At 35.9% G+C, this 20,029-nt stretch overlaps 1 pseudogene; it reads left to right on the top strand.

Annotated features, from left to right (window-relative positions):
- Positions 1–4,929: 4,929 nt before the first annotated feature.
- LOC127804576 (uncharacterized) lies at positions 4,930–7,003 on the top strand (annotated as a pseudogene).
- The last annotated feature ends 13,026 nt before the right edge of the window (positions 7,004–20,029 follow it).

The raw sequence follows: 20,029 nt of genomic DNA on the forward strand, positions 1-20,029 counted from the left end.
TTATTATTGGACGAACCCTGAGATGCACCTGTGCCCTTCTTGGCTGCTTGTGTTGCTCTCCATTCATTGCGATCTCGCTCGATAGCATATGCTCGCTGGACCACCGTGGCATAATCCACGCTTAGAGCTCCTCCAAAAGCATGTCGGATATCCGCACGCAATCCTCTCTGAAATTTGGCGGCCTTCCTTGCTTCACTGGACACCAACTCCGGAGCATATCGTGACAATGCTGTAAACTCCGCCTTGTACTGAGCCACCGTGTTAGTACCTTGTACCAATTCCACGAACTCATAGACTTTTTGCTCCTTGACCCATGCTGGGCAATAAGCGTCGTTGAACACTTGTTGAAACTCAACCCATGTGGGCTCTCGATCACCAAACCTCTGGCGGACAGTCTCCCACCATCTCTCGGCATCGCCTCTGAACATGAACGTGCTAAGTCGAACTCGTCGGTCGTCCGCACAACCAATAGATCGGAGATGCTTCTCTATTGATAGCATCCAATTCTTCGCTGTTGCTGCATCTGTACCTCCATGAAATGCTGGTGGTCGGAATGCCATGAAGTCCTTCAATAATTGACTCCCAGTGTCTGTCGCTACAACTGGGGTTGTTGGGGCGACTAGCGGTTCGCCTCCATTGCCTCCTGCTTCTTGGTGTACTTGCGGCTGCCTCACCTGATTCGTCACTAGGGTATCAACTACCCTCATCAAGCCTGCCAACATGCCTCGCATCTCGGCCATACCCTGTCGTAAGTCGCTACCAGAATCCCCTGGTGAGCCTGGTGTGGGAACTGGAACCTCGCCTGGCGTAGAAGTAGCCTGGCTGCGAGTATGGGGTCGTCCTCTTTGATTACTCATCTTCCTGTATCACCACTTAGGGTTAGAATACTGTAAATTGGGTTAACGTATCTAACTGACGGACACAAGTCCTAACTCTACCCAACATCCTATGTGTGTACTGGAGACTCCTCAAAACACTGCTCTGATATCAATACTGTAACATCCCCTCTCCTAGAACTGCCCGAGAAGAGGTGTTACTGGGGATAATAAAATAAACTGACTGACAACTGAATTCTGATACCAATACTGAATATATCAATTAAATGTAATAAGACTCTGAGTCAACAAAAACTGGAATCATAATTGCATCTAAGGGAAATTCTCTAAATTGGAAAATAAAATGAAACTAAACTGATCAAGTACTAACTAACATACTAACAACTCCCAGACATCTTTGGTCTTGAGCGGCTCCACGTACACACACTACTGGACACTGCTGCTAGGCCCCACATCTGGTACTCCCCCACTAGGACCTGGAATGGTGAAGAGTACAAGGTGAGCTACAAAGCTCAGCAAGTAATAAACTGGAAAGAATAACTGAAGCTGAATCGAAGAATATCGATACTGATAAAAATACTTACTGAACTTGAACTGAGAGATATAATAATCACTGAATGACATTTATAAGATGTAATGCACATAAGCTGTAAACTAAATGCAGGTATGCAACTTTGGCCCATAGGCCCACATAATTGTAACACATACCTGACTGATCTGAGTCCTACAAACATAAAAACTATAAGCATATACTTTGGGCAATATGCCCCTAGCTCCCTGGTTGATATCAGGCGAGCAACTCATAACTGAGATATAATTGTACTGATACTAGTGGGATCCCCGCGGACAAGCCGCCTGGCGCGCATAATGCAATGCTCATATAAATGCTGGCACACGATATCTAGTGCTCCACATAAGTCATGCTCAATGCTCATACAATGTGTATGTACATAATCTCACAAAATAATGCTGACCATGTCATAATGAACTGCTAAACATGGTATATGATTTTCACTAGAAATATTGAGATCCAAATATTCTGAAATTTCTAAGTATAGGCATGGCATATTGGATTTTATGATATCTTGGCATAAAAATTCAATATTTGAATAATTGAATATTTATATTAAATTTAAGACTTGAATCAAGAATTTATTGGAAGCTATTTGGATGTCATTTGATACTATTTGGATGATTGAGAAAGTCTAAGGAGGTAATTTGAATGAAAAAGCAGCCCATTCGAATGAAAAAAAGGATTTTAGCAAGCTCATTCGAATGGCAGAAAACTCATTCGAATGACAGAGACTCATTCGAATGACAGAAGGCTCATTCGAATGATAGATGATATTCAAAGGCTATTCGGATATGATCTGGGACTCATTCAAATGACTCTCAAATTCATTCGAATGAATTTTGAAAATTTCCAACATTTGAACTGACAAAACTCGACTCATTCGAATACAACAGTAACCTTATTCGAATCAATTTGAAGGTCATTCGAATGACAAGAAGGCTCATTCGAATGCTAAGCTATACAAAGCAACAACTTACTCACATCTTCAAGGGCTCATTCGAATGACAACAAGGCTCATTCGAATGACAGGCAAAAAAACCTCAAAAATTCATACGAATGATATGATAACACATGACTCATTCGAATGACTGGAATATTATAAGGGAAAAGCTTACGATAACACTGAAACTTATTCGGATGCTTTGGAACTCATTTGAATGACACAAGACTTATTCGAATGACTGGATTCTTATCAGATATAAAGCTTACGATAACAGAGATCATAACTTGAATCAAAACTTAGCTTCACTACACCATTCCAAAAGAAATCTTGGGAGAACAATCCCAATTGATATATTAACAACTTGAGGGATGATTTACTGATCATAACTGATGTATACGTTGCAAGGAACATGCATGAACTGGCTGGTACTCACTGTACGCATGTAAATACATATATAAACATGCACTGAACTGATATAACTCACTGTAACGTACATATATATATACATGCACTGGAACTGATTCAATTCTGGAAATCTGATATCAAACTCAATCAAGACCTGTAAGAAAGGATTACAGGGGAAGGATACTTGCCTTATGATCTTCTTAATTGACTCAATAATCTCCCGAGAGCCTTCTATGCAAAGCTTGAACTCACTGTATATGCAAAAAATATATACATACATACTGACTGTATTAATCTGAATTACACTAAGAATCTTGAATCAACTGAGGGTATCACTGAACTATAATCTCGTAAGAATGGATTACAGGGATGGGATACTTGCCTTAGACTCTCTGATCGAACCCTAACGATCGCCAAAAGAGACTCTTACGCAAGACTTTGAATCTGCTACTACTTCTTGGCTCCTCTGTTCTTCACGATTTTTCTCTCTTTCAGCGGCGTGAAGAGACTAAGGCTAATGAGGCTATACATATATACATATGTCCATAGGAAACCTAATGCCCTCTCCTTCTCCTACTATATCCAGGAGACTCTAATCCCAATCCTCTCACGGATGGAATCACTAATCTCTTAATAACTCATATTAACTAAATTAAATAAATAACAACTTCTTAAATGTCCTTCGAGTCCTTGCATTTAATTTCAAAAATAAATAAATAATTAAATGCTATTTTCTCAATTAAATCTCTAAATTGCCACATTAACAATTAATTGGCAAAAATTCTCCAAACAAAACTAATTAAGAAATTCAATAATTTCTAAATAAAAATCTAAACCCTCTAATGGGTCGTTACATTAACGGTAGCATCCAGGCTCGTGACGGTGATTAGGGGTTGTTCGCAGTTTGGAGAGCAATCGAAGAACGGGAAGTAACTCGTACCGTCCAGCAGCGATTAAAGCAAATCAACAACCAATTGGACACCTTACTATGAGTTGATGATGACAAGAACCTTAATAATAGGGTGAATCAAGCCGGAGCGGGAAGACCACCCATTAATCATGTCTTTGTTAATCTTAGAAGACTAGTGATTGAAGAGAGCAATGAGGAGGATATTTTGGTCGAGTAATAGCTAGCCCTAGTAGTAGAAGGGTTTGGAGGAATGCACATTAGAATGCACATTAGCACAACTATTGGGGCAACGATGATTATAAATTAAAAGTTGATATTCCTTCCTTAAAACTCGGTAGGCGATGCTCAAGCCAAATGAATGGCCAATTGAGTTTTCTATGTATATGTATGCATGCATGTGAATGAAAGGCTTTGAGAGCCAATGTGCTACGCACATGGAAATTTATGTATTCATGAGAAATGAACCAATGCATAAAATGCATAATGACAATGGCATGGGAATGATAATAATGATTGAGAAGTGAAACGATGTATGAAATGCATAATGATAATGACATGGGAGTGATAATAATGGTGGGAACTAATGGGAAATGCTACTCGTACTTGGGAAGTCAGGTCTATTCCACTTTGATTTATCCATGTCTTAACTCTATTGCTCTATTTGTTGAAATATATACTTGCTGAGCCTTGTGGCTCACCTTAATTATTCCTGTCATTCAAGGTAAGGGAAAAGCATTTGCTGAGGCTAAATCCAGTAAGGCTAGAGCCCGGGTTTAATTGTGTATAGAGATGTCCCAGCCTCAAGATCCATGGGTGTAATGTTGAGGCAGGAAATAGAGGGTTCAATTTGTTGTTAGAACCTTAGTGCCCTTTTATTTGGAAAATGTATGGGCGGTAAGACCAAGATGATAATGTAAAGGGTGTGTAATATTTATTTTGAACTCCTATAGATAATGAGCAAATGTGGAGATGTTTTATTTTGACTCTTGATGATTAGTGAGCAAGTAACAAAAAAAAAAAAAAAAATGGTGATAAATCTGACTTATTGTTTCTGTATCCATTTTGTAACGATTTTCTTTTGGATTTTCTATGCTAGCGGGATTATCTGGGAGAGGGCCGATAGAACAAGTGTCCAAAACTAAGCAAATTACTGGCCTCATTTGGAAAATTGAAGAACCTACACCAACTGTTTATGGAGGAGACTTCCATTACCGAATTACCTGAAACGTTTGGGATGCTTTGTTACTTGAGGACATTGAAAATGGAAAAGAAGCCATGCCCCCCGGTGCCTCAGATTTTTGAAACATTGAAGCTAGCTACTAGTGCAGAAAGGAAGGTGCTTCCCTCTTCTTTCTCAAATTTTTCCTTGCTAGTAGAATTCAATGCTCGGAAGATATCTGGGAAGATACCTGATGATTTTGAGAAGTTATCATCTTTAGAGGATTTGAATTTGAGTCAAAATGATTTTTACAATCTTCCATCTAGTATGAAAGGACTCCAGCTTCTCAAAAAGCTTGTATTGTCGCACCGCAAATTGCTTAAAGTTCTTCCTCCACTTCCCTCGAGTTTACAAAAACTGAATGTTGCGAACTGTACATCATTAGAAAGCTTGTCTGATCTCTCAAATTTGTAGAATTTGATAGAGCTAGAATTCACAAATTGTGAGAAACTAGTGGATGTCCTAGGCATCGAACAATTGAAGTCCTTGAGAAGGTTGTACATGGCAGGTTGCAGTTCTCATGCCTCAGCGGTGATACAGAAACATGACAAGGTAACACCCCTTCTCTCCCCACCCTCCCTCCCCCCCTCCTTTCTGTCATGTATTTATATGCATCTACACTGACATTTCATCAAATATTATGAAATGAAGCAGCGCGGAGTTTTACTAGTTACTTTTTCTGGATGCAGATTGCTTTCAGAATTTTATATAACTTAGGTATACCTGGAAGTGAAATCCCATATTGGTTTACTCGAGGTGAAGTTTGCTTTTCCAAAAAGAAAAATAATGAAATTAAGAGTGTGATTATAGCTGTTGTTGTCTCCATGAACTCTCATATCCATCATGATTCAAGATACGAGTTGACTGTTATTGCTGAGGTTGAAGCAAAGATCCTCAGGGTGACTAGAGCAGTTTTTAATCATGCATTATACTTAAGAGGAGTCCTATCTTCGCAGGAGGATCAACTTTATTTGTGAAATAATGAGCCACAAATAATAAATAATGAGTAATACATTATACATATTTATTTCCTTTAGCTTTTGTTGTGCAGGTATCCAACGTGGAGGAGAGCTGATGACAAACTAATACTAAATGCCTATTTCAACCTACAGTCACATCCGTATAGGGAGCTCCGACTCCGGTTGCCTATAGTTGATTACAGTGATCAAAATGTTGGACGTAGGCGTCTGAAAAAACTAAAAATTTATCCAGCAGAATCGGATGTTGCGAGAGTGAAAAGACAAGACTCGGATGCCATCTATGATTGGTATGCAAATCGTGTAGAAGATATACAGAGCTATATAAATGCTGCATTCCGTGCATGTAGTACAGATGAAGCCTATTTATTTATGAAAAATGAGTATGTGCTGGTGAATTATGCTCCAGGATCAATAAAAGACCGGATTGTGAATGGTCCGCTTTTTATTTGTGATGGGTATCCATCGCTTATTGGTACAGCACTTGGAGAATATGGAATAGACTGCGTTTGACACTGATAGCACGGAAGCATTCATCTTCTCTGGGAAACTTTGTGCCTCCAGGATCCAAAAATGACAAAATACTCCAAGGTCCTATGACAATCAATGCCATGTTTCCCTTCTTCAAGGGTACAATGTTTGAGAATGGCATAGACGCTGCATTTAGGGCAACTGCGAGAAACGAAGCTTACTTATTCAAAGGCAACCAGTATGCTCTTATAAATTATAATTCCAAGAGTCAAATCGCCATCCGTTACATTAATCAAGGTTTTTATAGTTTGATAGGCACCATCTTTGGATGTGGAATTGAAGCAGCTTTCGCATCTCACAGGGGGGATGAAGCTTACATTTTTAAAGGAGACCAGTGTGCACCTACCAATTTTGCCCCAGGTTTGACTAATGACTATGTAATTGGTGGTGTGAAGAAAATCCGTGACCATTGGCCCTCTCTTAGGGCAATATTTCCCCGTAACAATCGTGGGCTTGACGATCATGATCATCACGATCAAGCACAAGGCGACCGAGACCAAGATCTTTAAGAAGAACATATTCATATGATGGTATGATTGTAATAAAGACTTTTGCTGCTGATATTTGTTTTCTACTTCTTAATGTAATATGTATTATGTGTCTTTTAAGAATAATATTCCGATTTATATACAATAGTATGATCGGAATAAAGATTTCTGTTGTTAATGTTTGTTTTTTACCTATTAATGTAATATATTATGTACCTTTAAGAATAACAGTGAATTGTGTGGTTGAGATCCCAGGGCTGACAAACAGTACATAAATAACCTAAATTGAAAAGCTTTTTCTTTGCATTATGTAATATCTATAAGCTTGGGAGCCGGTTGGGGTCGGCTGGTGATGGGAAGACATCTGGTAGGTGGCTGGCTGGCGTTGTTTTTGTGTACATACTGTGTCTCGTGCACTCTGTTTCTAGAGTTCTGTTTCAGCCCATTTGAAGGTTGAAAGTAGCCGGAGGTGCCACGTTTGGGTGAGAAGGCAACCAGACCAAACATGTCTAAAGGAAGAAGAAGAACTTGGATCGTACCAACTCTATTGGGCCCTGTCCAAAAGCGTTCTTTACTCAATGATACGAGAGCAGTTGTATCATTGTGTTACCTATTAATGAAACTTCTTATGCCCCAAGAGGTGGGATAAATCCAAAGTTTGCACTTGTTATGTCTCTTCTATAAAAAAAAAAAAAAAAGTAAAAAGGGAAAGAGGAGACCCTGTCAATCAATGATCAAACCATACATAAATCACTTACCCGACAAATGACAATGATCAAACCATACATAAATCACTTGCCCATCAAATAGAACACCCTACTTTTCAATGTATTATCATCATGAGATAAATACAATTTCAGTATTATGAGGAAACAACCAAAGGCAGGAGTATTAATTTCTCTTTATTCTAATATTTTTCAATGAAAAATAAAATTACAGGTTTGAATAACCAAAGTCCTAATTATTAACTTATTTTAGTATATATATATATAATTTGCGTAACATGATATCTTGCGTAACGTAAACCAAGACAAACTTTCCAATCTAAATCAAGTCATTGCTTACAACTATAAGATAATAAGACCAATTTAAATGCTTACTAACCATGAGTCATATTCTACTTATAAAACTAAGCAAACTATCTAATGTAATTAAAATTAAAACATTGGATCCTTATACAAGTTTACTGGAATTATATCATTCCCTGAATCTAGTAAACTTTTACCATATTCTAAAGAAGCCAAACCATATTTATGGGCTTCCAAAAAACGCACAAACTAGCAGTCACAAAATAACACAGGGGAAGAAAGAAGAGGTGGGGTCGTGCTGACTGGGGATAGGGGAAGAAAGAGAATAGGTAAAAGGGTTTTGATCTTTTAAGATCAAAACGTACCGTTATGATTTTTTTTTATTTTTTAATTTTTCAATTATTTAGAGACATATATGCTCCGGCTCTAATTATAAATTAATTTTTTTTATTAATTAATCTCTCAATTAAAGATGTTATATGTATTTCTCGCACCACTCTTTATGGGCTAGACTCAGTCTAGTGGGCCAGCCCAATCGCTTGGAGCCCAGAAGGTCCAAGCGACCTCGTCAAAAAAAATTCATATACCGCTGAAATTCGAGCTCATATTGCGGATTCGTGTGAGCTCCTAATACGCCCCAGGCAAGACCTCTGGCAAGCTCCCTGAGACTATTCAATGAGCTTCCGATAAAGGTCTTAGTCCGCTGGCCTAACCGTTCAACTTACTTGTCTAAATCCTTTAGCTCACATAGGCAACATAACTATTGAACAGCCTGATGTGGGGACCCACTCACTTTATCCAAAAACAAATCATACTCCTCGTAATGAGGACTCCATTCCCGATTTTATGCAGAAGATAAGGACTGTTTGTACCCGATTATATCATCTTTTTATTTTTATATATTATGCAAATTGTAAATGCCCCTCATTATAAATAGGGATCAGAAATATCATCAAGGGGACAACAAGAAGAATAATCAGATACCGCCACTTTGGAAGAATAATCAGGATACGGTCATAGAGTAGGCATCATTTTGATCGAACCACGTAAAATTTTTTTGTGTTCTTCTCATCTTGTTCTTCCTTCTTGCATCTTAGACTCACGGCGGCCCAAACGAATCACGGTCGGCTAAAATCAAACGTCGACAAGAGATAAATCCTTTTAGCAACAGGTACTTGGAGTAGGAAAATGAACTGCGTCTCTAAACAAATTTTACAAGCAAGATTAGGGGTTCCAATCTTGGAGTCGCCATTATTGGGAGGGCTGAAGACCACATTGAGCCTGAAGGGATTAGTCGTCCACCTAATAAAGTGGAGGGATACTCTTGGTTCACATAAAAAAAGAGATGGATCCTTTTTGTCTCTACGATAATATTTATACTTTTCTTGTAACTTTTTAATTTTAGAGATGAAATAAATTCATCTCTAACATTTTTTTTAAATTTAAAAAGTAATTTTTATGATTTAGAGATGGAAATATTCCTTCTCTAACATTTTTCTAAGTTAGAAAAATAAATTTATCACTTAGAGACGAAAGTTTTTCGACTCTTAAACATTTTTTAAAATTAAAAAATAACATTTATAATTTAGAAACAAAAACTTTCCATCTCTAAATATTTTTAACTTTAAAAAATAATTAGTTGACTAAATTAAGATGAAATTAGAGATGATTTACATGAGAGACGGATGAATTCCATCTCTAATTCTGGCTCTAGTAAGTAAAAGTAACATTTCATGCCTAACATAGGTGATCTATCTCAGTTTCCATCTCAATTAGAGATGGAATTTGTTCTATCTCTAAATCTATTTTTTCTAGTAGTAAAGGGTGTAAAAAACCATGAGTATGTCTCACAAAACCTATACCAATGGATACATTTTCCCCTAAGATTTGACTTGCTATTCCCCCAATTTTTGTTCTGTCACTATAATCTATAGTGATAGATGATAAATCATTACTAAAACAACTATACATTTATCCATGGTTTTCATTATGCCACTATATAGGTTTTAGTGATAGTATGGTCACTAAAACACCTGTACATTAACACACGATTGTTTTTCTCGTCACTATAAGCTGTAGTTACTATTTTGAAATAAATGTAAAAATTAGTGGATAAAACTTACATGGATGTACATGCAGTGTTATTAAACTCAGATAGGCCCAGCTAGTTCGACCAATGGATCGGTGAATCCGTTAGGTAACCGATCTGAGTTATTTCTCGGACCAGGCATGATCGGTTTGACTCAGCCAGTTTTAGCAAAAACTAGTGACTCAACTGAGTTTAATTGACTAGGTCAAGTCATGCTTTAAAAAGAAAAAGATAAAAAAAATCTTCAAATGCAAACGAACAGGCTAGTGAGGCCACTCAGGACAAACAAACGTCGATGATGAAGAGGCAGGATTGGCAGGTTTATATTAAATTTTAATATTTATATATTAATCATCATTATTTAATTAAATAATTTATTTATTTTCAATATTTATATATTTATTTTATTTTATTTTATATGGTTCGATCAGTGACTCACTGATTGAGTTGAATCAGTGACTCAATGACCTATTACTCTAGCTGAATCGATGACCAGGCCGAGTTTAATAGCTATGTGTACATGTTTCACAGATAAAGTCTATAATGATGATTCTTGTACAACCTGTAATAATGATTTTGTAAGATTTATTTATTTTTATAAATTTATTTATCACATTTCAAACTATATGTCACCTTTACATAACTAGTTAGTATTATGAGTTGTCGTTCGTTAATGGAATTGATATGACAAATTGCTCCACCAACTAAAAACGGCCATGCACCACCACCCATAGAATCAAGAAAGAGCTTTCAGCTACCCTTAGAGCGTAGATCGACTGGAAAATAAAGAATTCGCTGGGTGTTGCTCTTTGGGCCCCCAAGTCCCTGTTCGAGCCCTGGTCAGGAGATAGTTCAGTAGGTAAGGAGCGACCCTGAAAATGAAAAATGCTTGTTGTCCTCACGTTTGCGGTTGTGTTAGGGGTCAAAACCTGTTTGTTGGATCCCCTGATTTACCTCTCTTGCTGGAATCGTGGGGCCGAGCAGCGGGGGTGCGAGTGATAGCGCGTAATCTAAAAGAAAGAGCTCTCAGTTAGTTCTCAAGGCACAGGTCAAGTGGTTGGGGCATGATAAGCTGAGATTCGCACCAGTAGGTCATGGGTTCGACTCCTTACCCTGTGCAGTAAGGCAAAACCTCTACATGTGATTTACCTCCTCTGCCAAAATCGAGGACACGAGCGGTGGGGGACTGCGCTGATATTTTTCTCTTGTAAATTAAAATAGTTTTTATAATGATTATATGAAAATCAATTTTTAAATTTATATGAATGAGTTTGAAGCAAAGTTATGAAAATCAATCTTGAACTCTATAGGATTAAGGTTAAGTGTTTAAATTCAAAATTAATATATTTTTGATAATCTTAACTTGCTTTCAAAAGAAACAAAATTAAGAAATGTTAAGTGTTCAATCATTGTAAATGTATAGTCGACTATGCCCAAGCTTCTGTTGACTATTGTGTAGGTTCTATCGACTATGAAATTTCTTCTGTCGACTATTTATGTGTATGATGTTATAAATTTTCTTCATATTTTGAATGTGTCGACTATATGAAAATGTTTGTCGACTATGCCTACTTGTTTGTCGATTATGCCTTAGTTTTATTTGAAAATATAGTCGATTAACCTCTTTTGTCTGTCGATAGTTTGTTTCTCAAAAATTTGTAACGGCTAGTTTTTTACGCATTTAATACTCGTTCAACTACCATAACGGTCAAATTTTTGTATTTATCTACCATCAACTATAAATAGGGGTTGAGAGAATCGATTGAAGGCTGTTGGAAACATTTAATATCTTCAACTACAGAGCATTTAAGTTTACATCGAGCGTTAAATTCTTTTCTCTCTATATTTATATTTTTGAGACTTTGTATCTACACTGTTACATGTTACATTCGTTGTAAGCCTCGATTTTTCATTTGGAGAGAGCTTGTAACTAAGAGTTGTACTCTTTTATTCTCATTCTCATTTATCTTGTATTTGACCTAGCGTAAGCTAGATGGCCCATTATATTGGGAGGTTTGTAAGTTTTCCTAGTCACGGACTAGAGGACCCACTCGGGTTGTGTAGGGGGTTGATAGTGGATTTACTTCAAAATCCTTAGTGGGTAGCTAAGATAGTGGACTAGGTTTGGAAAGCCGAACCACTATAAATCATTGTCTCCTATGCTTTCGGTTTTGTTTGTTCTTGTTAGTATTTTTATCCCTACTTAATTTGTTCTTTCATCCATAAGATTTCATATTCATTTTTCACAAAATGAGATTGTTTTTACATGGTTGATATCTCATCGTGCCATTTTTAGGTCTTGAGGTGTAATGAATCCGTGGTCTTAACAAACGACATCTCTGTTTCTCAAAAGAATTATTTTTATTATACCAATTCACCCCTCTCTTGGTGTGTGCCATAACATTTCAATTCTATCACGCGAAAGGGCGATAATCCCAAGAAAGAGTTCTCAGTTTATCAATCCTTGTTATGTCTGGACCTAGTAAGTTTCCCTGTGTTGAGTCAAATTAAGTCGCAGGCTGCACTCTTAGTGTTTCCCTTTCGTCAATTCCTTTGAATTTTAGCCTTGCGACCATACTCCTCTCGGAACCCAAAAACTTTGATTTCTCATAAGGTGCCAACAATGTCTTAAAAGTAACATCTATTGATCTCTGGTTAGCATCGTTTATGGTTGAGACTAGGACGATATCTGATCGTCTTCGAGCCCCCAACTTTCATTCTTGATTAATGAAAACATTCTTGGAAAATGCTTTCACAGTTGTTTGTCTTTTATAAATCCAAGAATTTTAGCTTTGACTATGAAATACAAATGCCCCCGACAATCCCTATTAATCATTACTCCGATCTCGAAGGCCATCAAAATATGATCGAAATCCTAAGTCCTATGATATTATCCCATGTTGTAATTAATATATTTAAGAAAAATACTCTTTTTGTTAATCACCAAAAACATTAAAATTTGAAAGTTGAAAATTCTCTTTTTATTAATCATTAAAACTTAATTAATATGAGCAAGTTTGCTCAACATTTTTTTCCTTTTTGATGATGACAAAAATATAATTTAAGGGATAATTAATTTTGATAAAATATTTTTAAACTCTCCCTTAATTTTATACTATACGCTCCCCTTTTAAAAATATTAATAACATAAAAGTGTTTTAGATATAACTTAATAGATAAAATTTAACATAAAATATTATATTTTATGTCCAATCTCAATATCCGAGCGGAGCTTATAATTTGGTAGATGTTTCAGTTCTCTTTTTTTAAAAAAGTATCAATATTTAAGCTTGCAGAAACCACTCGCTAGAATTGATTCCGTGAGAATCATAGGTAACTAGGCAAGTACCAAGTTATTTAAAAAAAAGAGCTTAAATATTTGATTAATTTTGAACGACTAAACTGTGGTTACTTTCATATTATTGGCATTTCTAGTTTTTGAGGAAAGGATTTTAACAATCTCATAGTTTATTATATATGTTTATGTATTTTATCATTATCTCAACCGTTGATTTAGTCATCAATGATTATAACTCCTCAGTTTTTCTCTTAAGTGAACCCTTCACTTTAGAGAAGCTAAATTCTAAAAGAAAATTTTCAAATTATATGAAGACTTAATAGTTAATAACATAGTTTTTAAAACCAAACTAATCAACCCATCAGACTGAGAAAACTAGTCCTCCAGCAAGTCTAGTCAACTCCCCAAAATTGGAAGTAGGGTCTAGTGACTAGAAGAGCACCGCATGTCACATGGTGTTCGGTGTACCCTCAACGACCCTTGAAAATCCGGAGGACCAAGTGCCTTCCACACCCGATCGTACTTATAACCGCATCAGGTCTCTAAAGTGAACAACCTCTGGTTGATGGAACAATGTAAGCAAAGGAAGTCGACATAATGGATTTATAACCTCGGGAAAAGAATTGGCTTTGAGGGTTGGGCACGGGTGTCCCAGTCCCAAACCCGTCGGCTTTCAGTGGACTTCTCAAGTTGCTCTCGCAGCAAGAGCAGATCATTGCGTGCCGACCGGGGGACAGACTGGGAACAAGCCTTTCGGGGTCCCTTCCCTGGGCGTCGAATAGTTGACTCAGAACTAGTACATATAAGGGGAATTCGATTGTTTAATTAAAACAAAGCATTGCGATGGTCCCTGCAGATGTTGACGCAATGTGATTTCTACCTAGTGCTCTGAATGTCAAAGTGAACAAATTCAATCAAGCATGGGTAAACAGCGAGAGTATCTATGACTCTCTTATGGTCGCCAAATGCCTCGTCATCTAATTAGTGACCCACATAAATGGATTAACAAGATTCCCACTATCCTTGTCTATTATCCAGCGAAACCACAACCAAGGGAACGAGCTTGGTAGAATCAGCGGGGAAAGAAGACCTTGTGGAGCTTGACTCTAATTCGACTTTGTGAAATGACTTGAGAGGTGTAGGATAAGTGGAAGCCAAAAACGACAAAAGTGAAATACCACTACTTTTAACGTTATTTTACTTATTTCGTGAATCACCCATCTTTTTGGACTCGAAGCTGGCCTCGACTGGCCAATCTAGGTGGAAGACATTGTCAAGTGGGGAGTTTGGCTGGGGTAGCACATCTGTTAAAAGATAACGCAAGTGTTTTAGGATGAGCTCAACGAGAACAAAATGATATTTTACTCTTTGTAATTAAATGGTTTTGATAATGACTATATGAAAATCAATCTCTACTATATGAATGAGAAAATCAATCTTTAATAAATGAGTTTAAAGCAAGATATGAAAATCTATAGAAGATATGTTGAGTATGGTTGAGTGTGGTTTGTTTCAAAATATACTTTTGATAATCTCAACTTGCTTTCAAAAGAATCAAAATGAGGATTTGTTAAGTTTTCAATCTTTTCAAATGGATAGTCGACTATGTGGTTTAATGCTGTCGACTATGCCTAAAAATAGTCGACTATGTTATAAGGATAGTCGACTATGCATAAGGATAGTCGACTATACTTGTTTAATCTGTCGACTATATATGGCCTCTGTCGACTATCATGAAAGGATAGTCAACTATGGTTTTTCTTCTGTCGAATATGTTTGTTCATGATTTTCAAAATCTTCTTCATATTTTTGTATCTGTCGACTATATGTATGTGTCTGTTGACTATGTGTATTTATGTTAGAAGATAGTCGACTATGCTTTCTTGTCTGTCGACTATACCTTGTTTTATTTGAAAATATAATCAACTAACCTATTTTATCTATCGACTATTTGTTTCTCAAAAACTTGTAATGGCTAGTTTTTGGCGCATTTAATGCTCGCCTAACCACCCACAACGGTCCAAATTTTGAACTTATCCACCATCAACTATAAATAGGTGGTTGAAGACGCATTGAAGGCTGTTGAACACATTTAATATTTTGAACTACCGAGCTTTCACTGTTACATCGAGCATTTAATTTTTCTCTCTGTATTTTCATTCTTGAGGCTTTGATATCTCACAGTTCCATTCATTTTAAGCCTCTATTATTTATTTAAAGAGAGAGCTTGTAACTAAGAGTTGTACTCTTAGACTCTCAATTTCACGATTTCTGTAATTTTCCTAGCATAAGCTAGAGGGCCTATTAAGTTGGGAGGCTTGTACATTTCCTAGTCTCGGACTAGTGGACCTACTCGGGTTTTGAGTAGGGGGTCGATAGTGAATTTGCTTAAAAAATTCTTAGTGAGTAGCTAAGGTAGTGGACTAAACTTGGAAAGCCGAACCACTATAAATCTGTGTCTTCTGTGCCTTCTATTTTTTCTTGTTCATGTTTGCATTTTTATCCTTAATTTTTGTTCATTCATTGATAAGATTTCAATTTTATTCTTTGCAAAAGTAGAGTGTCTTTACACGGTTGATACCTCATCGAGCCATTTCAAGGTCTTGAGGTTTAACAAATCCGTGGTCTTAATCGACGACATCTCTGTTTCTCAAAAGAAATTTTAATTATACCAATTCACCCCCTCTCTTGGTGTGTGCCATATCCTTTCAATCCTATCAATTGGTATCAAAGCCTGGTTCCCATTGTTTTCAATTAGGTCTAATAACCTAAGGTCAAGATCCACATAATGGCATACTTTGCTAGTTTCTCCCATCATGAAGGACATAACACTTCACGTCCACCTTATTTTGATGGTACTAACTACAATTATTGGAAAGCAAGAATGAATATCTATCTTATGCAGGACTCAAGTCTTATGCAAGCTATTAAGAAAGGAGTCACTTTGGCTTACATGGAAAAAATGGACAGCTGAAGAGAGAATGAGTATGGAGACAAATGCAAAAGCAATGAACACATTGATTTGTGCACTATGCCAGGAGGAATTCAACCGAATATCAACATGCAAGACAGCTAAAGAAATTTGGGATAAATTAGAGGTAACGTACAAACCAGGTAAAAGAAACAAAAATAAATATTCTAGTTCATGACTACGAGTTATTTACTATAAAAGATGATGAATCTATTAAAGACATGTACACCAGATTTAATGATATTGTTTCAACCTTAGAGTCTCTAGGAAAAATTTTACAAATGGTGAAAAAGTTAGGAAAATTCTAAGAAGTCTACCTAGATCATGGGATCCTAAAGTCACTGCTATTACTGAGGAAAAAGATTTAGACAAAATTGAATTTGATAATCTGCTAGGATCACTAATGACTTATGAAATCATGATGAAACAAAGTGATAATGCAGAACCAAAGAAAGATAAGAATGTAGCCTTTAAAGTTGAAAATGAAGAAAAAGACTCTCAGGACAGTGATGATGATGAGTTTGCTCTATTAGCAAGGAGATTTAGAAGATTTATGAAAAAAAGGAAGATTTAATCAAAAAATAGGTTTTAAGAAGGATAAAGATCAAAGTGAAACTAACCTTTCTAATGAGATTCAATGCTTTGAGTGTAAAAAGCTATGTCATACGAGAAATGATTGCCCTCGGCTGAAAAAGAAGGATCGCAAGAAAAGAAAAATGAAGAAGAAGGCTCTAGCTGCATGGGGTGAAGAGGATCTCTCATCAAGTGATGAATCACAAGATGATGAAGTTGCCAACATTTTCTTTATGGCCAATATTGAAGATGAGGTAAATTCTCAGCATCCTACTTCAATTTCTAATTTTACATTTGAAGAACTACATGATGCATTCAATGATTTGCTAAGTGAATGTGAGCATATGAACGAGAAAAACATTGATTTAAAAAGGGAATCAAGTTCTCTAAAAAATGAAGTAAATGAGCTGAAAAATAAAATAGGAATGTTAAAAGTTGAAAGAAACAGTCTGAGTACTGAAAAAGAAAATCTCTTGAAAGAAAAAAAAGACATGAAGGAATCTTTAGAAAGATTAGTTGAAAGGAAAAATAAACTAGAAATGATCCTTGGAGCTCAAAGAAATTTTGGAGATAAACAAGGAATTGGATTTGATCCATTCCAAGCAAGCTCTAGTAAAACAGTTTTTGTTAAAGCTTCAAATCAAAAGTTTATTCAAAGAAAACCATTCTTTAGACCAAAGTTTTCAAAAAGAATTATTATATGTCATTACTGTGGAAGAAATGGTCATTCAGTTAACAAATGCTTTATACGAAATTTTCCTCAAAAATTCAAATAAGTCTGGGTTCCTAAAGATGTAGTATCTTCTAACAAGAATGGACCCAAGATGATGTGGGTACCAAAGGGAACAACGTGAATGATTTTTTGTGTAGGCTGCATTGGTTTCAAATGATTCAAGGAACAAGTGGTTCCTTGATAGTGGTGCTCAAGGCACATGACAGGAGATCAAGATCTTCTCAGCAACATCATCTTCAAGGAAGGAGGTAAGGTCTTCTATGGTGACAACTCCCAAGGTGAGATCATAGGTATGGGTTCTATTTCCTTTGAAAACCTTACATTGGATAATGTGTTTCTTGTTAATGGTCTAAAGCATAATTTAATAAGCATAAGTCAATTATGTGATATGAACTATGAAGTTCATTTTGATGCTAATTCCTGTAAGTTAATTTATCCAAAAAAGAAAGAAATAAAGCTAAAAGGAAAAAGGGTAGGAAATGTTTATCTTACTTTTCTAGGATCATCTAAGATAGAAAATTGTTTAGTTGCAAATTCTTTTCAAAACACTTGGTTGTGGCATAATAGGCTAGGACATGCTAGTATGAACTTAATCAATAAGTTAGTTAAGCATGACCTTGTTAATGGATTGCCAAAGCTTAAATTTGAAAGAGATCATATTTGAGGCACATGCATGAAAGGTAAGCAAATTAGTGTATCATTCAGATCAACTAATGAAGTATCAACATCAAGACCTCTAACACTACTTCATTTAAACTTGTTTGGCCCAATGAGAACTCTAAGTTTAAGAGGTAAATAATATGTTTTTGTAATAGTAGATGATTATTCTAGATTTAAATGGGTAACTTTCTTGCATCCAAAAATGAAACTTTTAAGTCATTTGAAATATTCAGTAAAAGAATTCAAAGAGAAAAAGGCTTTTGTATTTCAAAAATAAGAAGTGACCATGGAGGAGAATTTGAAAATGAATCTTTCAAACTATTTTGTGAAGAAAATGGAATAGATCATAATTTCTCTTGTGCTAGGGCTCCCCAACAAAATGGTGTAGTAGAAAGAAAGAATAGATCTTTACAAGAAATGGCTAGAACAATGATTTGTGATAAAAACCTTCCTAAATATGTTTGGGCAGAGGCTGTTCATACTGCGTGTCAAATATTAAATAGAGTCTCAATAAGATCTATATTGAAAAAGACTCCTTATGAACTATTCAAACGAAGAAATCCAAATATAAGTCATTTTCATGTTTTTGGTAGTACTTGCTATATTCTTAATAATGGAAAAGAATCACTAAGTAAATTTGATGCTAAAAGTGATGAAGGTATATTTTTAGTTATTCATCTCAAAGTAAAGGTTATAGGGTATTTAATAAAAGAACCCTAGTAGTAGAGGAAACAATTCAAGTAATAGTTGATGATATAAGTATTGAAGTTCCAAAACTTAGAGAAGATGGTGAAAATGAAGTAACCCAAAATTTTGAAAGACTTTCAATAGAACAAAATGAATCTAATACTCAAGAGAATGATCTTTTTGAAGGAGAACAAAAGCATCAAGTAGAAAAAGAACCAACATCTCCAAGAGAAAGGAAATATGTCAAAGAAAATGAAATCATAGGAGATCCGTCCAAAGGCATTAGAACTAGATCATCCATTAGAAATGAATGTCAATATACTGCTTTCTTGTCTCAAGTAGAGCCTAAGAATGTCAAAGAAGCTTTAGAAGATGAAAATTGGATTATTGCCATGCAAGAAGAATTAAATCAATTTGAAAGAAGTGAAGTTTGGAGACTAGTGCCAAGACCAAAAGATTATCCAGTTATAGGCACAAAATGGGTATTTAGAAATAAGATGGATGAAAATGGTGTAGTAACTAGAAATAAAGTAAGGCTAGTGGCTCAAGGCTATAGCCAAGAAGAGGGTATTGACTATGATGAAACTTATGCCCCTGTTGCTAGGTTAGAAGCCATAAGGATGTTATTAGCATTTGCTTGCTTCAAAAACTTCAAGTTATATCAAATGGATATTAAAAGTGCTTTTTTAAATGGGTATATTAATGAAGAAGTTTATGTAGAACAACCCCCGGGCTTTGAAAATCACAAGTATGAAGACCATGTGTTCAAATTATCTAAAGCTTTATATGGTCTAAAACAAGCCCCTAGAGCATGGTATGAGAGGCTCAGTAAGTTTCTCTTAGATAAAGGATTTAAAAGAGGCCAAATAGATACAACCCTATTTATAAGAAGTTATGACAAGAATATTCTATTAGTTCAAATCTATGTGGATGATATCATATTTGGATTTACAAAATAAGTCTCTATGTGATCAATTTGCAAATCTTATGCAAGGAGAATTTGAAATGAGCATGATGGGTGAGCTTAAGTACTTTCTAGGGTTACAAATAAAACAAGAAGATGAAGGTATATATATCTCCCAACAAAAATATATAAGAGATCTTCTT

This window comes from Diospyros lotus, chromosome 6 (assembly GCF_014633365.1).
Source record: "Diospyros lotus cultivar Yz01 chromosome 6, ASM1463336v1, whole genome shotgun sequence".
NCBI classification, from domain to species: domain Eukaryota; kingdom Viridiplantae; phylum Streptophyta; class Magnoliopsida; order Ericales; family Ebenaceae; genus Diospyros; species Diospyros lotus.